Source organism: Tubulanus polymorphus, chromosome 4 (genome assembly GCF_964204645.1).
Source record: "Tubulanus polymorphus chromosome 4, tnTubPoly1.2, whole genome shotgun sequence".
Taxonomy (NCBI): Eukaryota; Metazoa; Nemertea; class Palaeonemertea; order Tubulaniformes; family Tubulanidae; genus Tubulanus; species Tubulanus polymorphus.
In genome coordinates this window covers 22,503,132-22,510,266 of record NC_134028.1, presented here as the reverse complement: position 1 = coordinate 22,510,266, position 7,135 = coordinate 22,503,132, and positions in this window count along the sequence as shown.

The window sequence follows — 7,135 nt, the reverse complement described above, 5'->3', positions numbered from 1 at the left end:
GAATCAAAACTCTTTGGTTTGAGTTTTCATTGGCATTGCGCCAGGCATTGAAATATACTCGAATTTGTCGATTGATACTGATTCGGCTTTTTATCTTTATCTTGGACATAACAAACCGTACCAAATTCTACAGTTTTCAGTTATCACATGGATCGTGATGGTTTCGCAAACGTAGACCTCTTGAATTTCGCAATATACTCAAACTCGTCAGTCGGTTCACAAGGCACCATCAATTCGTATTCGCACAATACCTTTTACTACCGCTATGGATAGCTTTATTGAACTTCGACAATCCGAGCTTTAGAAATATCATTCAATCTTATTTTACGAATTGAGGACATTTTTAATAACATTTCAAGGATTAATTAAGACATTCTATCCATTAAATCGCCATTTAATTCCGCAATGAGGACAGATTTTATGAGATATCTTTGTTGAATGTTGAATATCCAATCGTCGTGGAAATAATAAGATTTTTCGAGTCGAAGTCGGCATAAAAACAATTTCCGCGAATGGAAGCAATAAACTAATTGTAAAAATTGTGCGCTGTTATTCATTCGCATTTCATTATATGCTCCGGGCACGAAGATATTTCAAAAGCTGATCAAATTCGAAACTTTTAAACTTGGGACTCCGCCGCCTAGTACCACGGCCGCCATAGACTCGAATTCTATACACGGGGTTAACGGAGCAATGGTATGTGAACGTCAGGCTCGAATCCTTACCGAGAGTGGAACCACGATTGAGAATAGGGCCTAAATTCATTTTGAATCACCGGATAATTTCTAGATAACCATTCAGATTAAACTACAGCGTCCGGCTCCGCAACTCTGAGTTGAAATCAGTTGATTTTCAATGAGTTAACTCTGAGTTAAAATCAGTTCATTTTCAATGAGTCTAACTCACAACTGTGGAACGGGATCCAGTCAAATTTCGTTATAACGCCTTCCTTTTGAATGCCATTGCTTTCCTACCGCCGACATTTTTTAGAGAACAAATTTGCCCTATTTAACTCAAATTCAATGGATATACCATTCTTTAAAACGTCAAGTTCTTTATAATGCTTTGTTTTTCATTGGCCGCGACAGTGGCATTGGAAATGTTGTTGTAGATAGTTGAGACTATTTTCAGTCTGGATTGTAGTTATTTCACCCACATTGTAAATTCAAAAGTCAGAATAAATAAAAAAACAATTGTCTTTTGAACTTACACTGAGGGTGGAAACAACGAACCAACGCCCAATCAGGTAGACAGGGTGGGAAAGCCGAGCTCTAAAATCACATCAACACCGTGTATATATCTATAAACCAGAGTGCGATGTTGATGTATGGAGACTGCTTATTGATTGTAACACGAATACTAACTTAATTAACTGGATTTAAATCGGTGAAACGCTTTTCAGATGACAGTTCATTTATTGATTGACCGTGACACGGGCGAGTAATCGAAACATTCCAGGCTATCGGCGACATTGCAGATTTTCGGAATTCCGATGTTTATAGATCCGAAGTGTGCAGGTTTGACGTCGGGGCAGGTTTTTCCGTATCGAAGATAAACAACCGAAGAAATCAGTGCGCGAGCAGATTTGATTAGTTTAATGAAAATTCGCGTCGAGTAAAAAGCTCCCGCGGGACTCGAACCCTATTAACGCGATCGTTGACGTCACAAGCGCGCGTACGAAAGTTGAATGAGGAAAAAAATAGGGCAAACAAAATCTCGAGCGAGCGAGCCGATTTAGAATCAAATATTTAAAGAAGTGGAACGTCTTTTGAAATTTTTTTGCAGGGAAGTATTTCTTTTTCGCATGATCGAAGTTACGCCGTTTCCAATTCGTAAAGAGATCTTAATCGCGCTGAAAAACTCTATAGGATCTGCTTTCGCGTACAGAAAAGGACGAAGTTCATTGATCTATACTCGTCGCTGTCCTGGTTTCTTTTCAAATGGAAAACGTCTTTTTTATCGAGCGTACGAAATGCTTGAGAAAACGATAGCCGCCCCCGAATAACAATGGATAGAAAGGTGTCAAAACGTGAACTAACGGTTGATCGATGATACCATCAATCACCGCGGGCAGACAATGGAAATCGAATGAATGAGTTTATTTTTCAAACGACGTTTTCCTTTCACGGAAATATTCCGAACTTTCGTAATCAGACGCATACCGCGAATTGCTCGCCGCAACCGCTAAAAAGAGTGTCAACTCTTTCCGAGCAGAAAATGCGGCCCGCCTTTCAGCGGTCGTCTGCTTAGAATTACGAAACGGCAAAAAATGATAATCTATTATAATGAGGGAAAGTAAATTATCGGCAAAGGGAAAATGAATATCGAATCGAAAAGAGAAAACGAAATAAGTAAGACTCATAATACGTATAGCTGTGTATTTCATCTTTCTGGAATGACATAAGACTGGTTCTTAAGATTCAAGACCATTCATGGCACAATTACACACATGTTTGTTGTACTTGAAAATGTCAATGTGTCTTGTAAGCCTTATTATAGGCTGGCTTGTTTATCGAAATGACATGTATATATATATGAGATGTATATATATATATATATATATATATATATATATATATATATATATATATATATATATATATATATATATATATATATATATATATATATATATATATATATATATATATATATATATATATATATATATATATATATATATATATATATATATATATATATATATATATATATATATATATATATATATATATATATATATATATATATACATACATATATATATATATATATATATATATATATATATATATATATATATATATATATATATATATATATATATATATATATATATATATATATATACATATATATATATACCTTGGGCTCATTGGGGGACACAAAGTACATTACACCATTTTTTTGTCTACGATACGTAATTAGCTGATGTAAATGCATTTCCTTCTTTGTCGCAACCGAGTGCGTGGACCTGAAAAAAACCCGCGCGATTGAGTGTTGGCGTTGTGGACAGCCAGTTCTAGGAAAAAAGTTCTACCTGGCGGTAAACACGGTAAACCGTTCGGACCCGGTCGCTGTTTGTTGACCGTTCGTTAATCATTCGTCGACTTCTCGACAAAACGCACTCCACTCAAACGCGGCAATGTCTGCCATCAATTTAGTGTGGGTACTCGGTTAATGGGGGGCTGGGTGAGAGGAGTGCGCGCTGTGTGTTTGTGTATACTTGGCGCTGGTATCAGTAGGAAGAGTCACGCGTGAAGATCCATTACCGTCAACCTCCCACTCGTCATGCATTTATAGATAGTTTCTTGGAAGCTGACGCTGACCTAATACGGGATTCCGGAGTTGGTTTTTTTCGTTTTCTATACCGTTAGCGAGGTTTTTCCTCCGAGTTCGGTCGCGTCAGTACACTATTCTTTCTTATGCTAATAATGATAATGCTTCTTTGCTATTTTCATCGAGTTCTTTGTAAAAACGGACCTGCAACACTGAGTATTGATATCCTCTACGATCTAATTAAATAGGTAGGTTTAAGCAGAGATTTTTCCGGAGCCAAGCCAGGTGCAAGGTCACGGCTTAAATTTAAGACCAGTCTTTAAGAACATCTTAGCTATTTCTTGGAGTAAATTCGACAAATTGATTACAAAATGATTGAAATTTTTTGAAATGATTGCTCCAAAGTTTTGTAGCAAATCTTACAACAACACTAGTCTTAAGATTAAATAATGGATAAAGCTTTTGGACGACTCAGGCTACAACTGTACAGCTCGTCCCAGGCTAGCTGTAAATGAAATGAAGTTATTTTCTTTAGGAATGTTCAGAAGAAGCCAAACGGACCAAACCCTGCAGATTAATTACGACACTAAATTAATCTATACAGCGCTTCTCGGGCGTGTCGTGCTAATTCCGCATTTCAAATAAACTCTCACAAGCTTTAGCGATTACCGCAACCGCGCGACCTTCAAACCGATCGCGCGATGCCTATTTTCGTGACGTCGCGATTAGCTTCCGTATATTTTGATGTTCTGCGCATTAAATGGCGCCGATTTTATGTTTTTATAAGCCCTTTTCCGATTGAAGGATTCTCAGAGTCGACGAATCTTTTGTCAGTTTTCCGCTTTTGAATTGTAAACTGGTTATTTTGCAGCACATGAATTGTTGCACAGTCCCGCGCGCCGTAACGCAATAAAACCAGCTGTTTCATTCCGCCGTTAAAAATATGCCGCCACGATTTCCATTGTTTGATTTGTTTGTTATTTCGAAATCAGCTTTTGACGACAAATAGGAAAATCGTGTAACACGCAGCCTCTATATTGAAATGCGCAAGATGTTATAGTCAAAGCGAATTTCGATGAATCGAATTCCCTATCTGAGTTTTCCGTGGACATTTTAAGGCTAGCTTATGCCGGGCTGCGACGCGAAGGATACGGTTCGTATCCCGGTCATGCGCTTGGTTTCAAGCACTGACATCACAACCTGTTATTCAGATACACCGCATAAACCAATCATGACTTAATTAAATACACAAGATTTTACCTCAATTTCGATACCTGTCCATACACTCCGTAATGAATTCTACTAAATACTAAAATGTATTTGGAAAACCTGGGTATTATCCTCGCTTGCCAGGGTTAGGTTGATGCCAGCCGAAGCTCACGCCAACACCAACCTGTTAACCCTTCGTTGGTCTATTACATTGCCCAAGATTTCTTAGGTGGACAGATTACCTAGACTGGTCGCCCTCCAATTCTGAACCACCTGCACTCGCAGTCAGAATAGAAGGTAGGGACCGGCAACCAGTCTACGATCACCGAGCGGCCACCAGTCTGTGTATCTATAGATCAATCAGATGCGTAGCAAATCTGATGTTGAAAAACAACGCATCTGATTGGCTTAACACATAGACTGGTGGCGTGAGCTTTGGCAGGAGGCATTCAAACCCTGGCAAGCGAGGATGATCAATTTCATGAAATGTTTACATTCCTAAACTACCGAGTAAGGCATATCATACTTAATACGGGCACCCCGAAAGAAAGTTCGTACGAAAAAATAATCTCTAATTTAGAAATACAGAGAAACGTTTATGAATTTAAACTTGTTTAGGTGTCAGTTTGACATATTTCATTTCACCGCAAAATGTCCGGGCAGCTTGACACATTCAGGGAGTGCGCCTGCACCCTCCTCTAGGGTCGGCCCCTGGGCCCTAAAATTTGAAGTGATAATTTCATCTCGCAAAATTATACATTGTAAACGTAGTTTGATATATCTGCTATTACCACATTGCCGCGGATTGTTTGACTTGGGTCACCTTTAAACACGCTATATCAGACCACACTAACTGAAGCTACCTCACTCGCTTTAAACGGCTTAACGTGTTAGTATTTGCAGCAGGTTTTCTATATACAAACACGTATTAGAGATGCTTAACGAACGATCCATATTTGAAATGTTGCCGCCACTTATTCTACGAGCGTTTCGATAAGTGTATTCCAATCTGGAATTGTGCGCGCAAATTGATAACTGACAGCTGGGTAAAGTCGTTTGGGCCTACGTCGAACCGTAAACAAAAGAACAAAAACCGACTAGCAATTGAAGCAAATATATGCTATAAAATGTACAGCTTCGACTTGAAGAATAGAATTGAATCGATATTATTGAATTTTAATCCCTAGTTCAAGTAGCTATATTCTGGTACGTATCTAGTACGTTAATTTCTACGTATATCCCTCAAAAGCCACGACGAATTTTTGTTTTTTCGATTGCACCACAAGTTATTGTACCATCATAGATAATAGGATGCAAAAAGTGTAATCATATGCAATACAATAAAATGAAGTACCACACAATAATATCTTTTCATAGAATAATATGAATCTACACAGCCAATTAGAGCTCAATAACCCTCTCCTCATCCCCTCCCTCTCTCCCTTCTCCCCTCTGCCCTGAGCCTTCACCCCTCTTCCCTCTGTCCAAAGAGTGGCGTAATCAACACAATCAACTATTCCACTTTCCACCGTATGGCTGCTTCGCATTCGAATCCTGACTCCAACTTCCTTTCAAATTGACGACATCGACACTAGTTGAAATTCAGATCGAATGAAAAAAACTGAGTTCGTATCTCCAGAGAACGTTAGGCAAATTCGAAAATGATGCTCATAAATAAAATTCATTAAGTGGTTATTTATTCAACAAGCTAGATGATGGAGTAGCGTCAGTACGTGAGTCGGATTCCGATCAAACTGTCTTCCACAAACACTGATTGATTTTTATACTGCCCTGATTTTTTATACGAAGCGTCTTTTCCAATATTCGCCCAAACTTCATCCAGTGTTCGCGTGATAAAATTGTGTCGCTGTGTCTGTGCTCAGAAACGCCCCCACAGGTGGTTAAAGGATTTTCGATGACTTTAAGCAGCTACGCAGGGGCGGATCCAGGGCTTGAACGCAGGGTTAGCACCCGATGAAAAGGGCAATAATTATTGCAAAGGGACACTATATCCGCCAGTTCCTTCCAAGGAACATCTTCAAAATAAGACGTAGTTTCCAAGCATTTGGGCTTCTAGAACCAAATACAAAAATAGGGACCGTTGGATCTCCTCAGGTGGTACTGAATGTATGACGTGAGAGATTTTCGGGGGCAAACTGAAAATCTTCAGGTGCTACTGGATCCACGCCTGCTACGATAGAGGAAACCTGGCAGATACCCGCGTGCATTACAACAGGAATCCAAAGTCACCAGCTCGTTGTATATACCCGGACGCACATTGAATCGATTTGATAGCACAGAAACCCAGTTAACGTTTTTTTTTCTAAATGAAAACCAATATCATTCAAATGAACGCCAACAGCTTGTAATATCGTAAAAACGAATAGAAAACCGTCTACGAATGTGAATACATTTTCAATTAGTTCCGGCTCTATACCGAATGAGCGCGTGCCCGGAGTTTTCTAATTGGTTGTTTATGTTAAGAAGCGGTGGTGCAATTCGTCTGTACACGCGACAGATTTAAGCGGACACCTTACACGGAAATCTAGAACCGCGCGTCAGCGCGTGATTATCTAAACCATTCAGATCTACGCGAGAGAGTTTATCACATCTACGACTAATACAGGCTAAAAAGCTCGCAATGCTG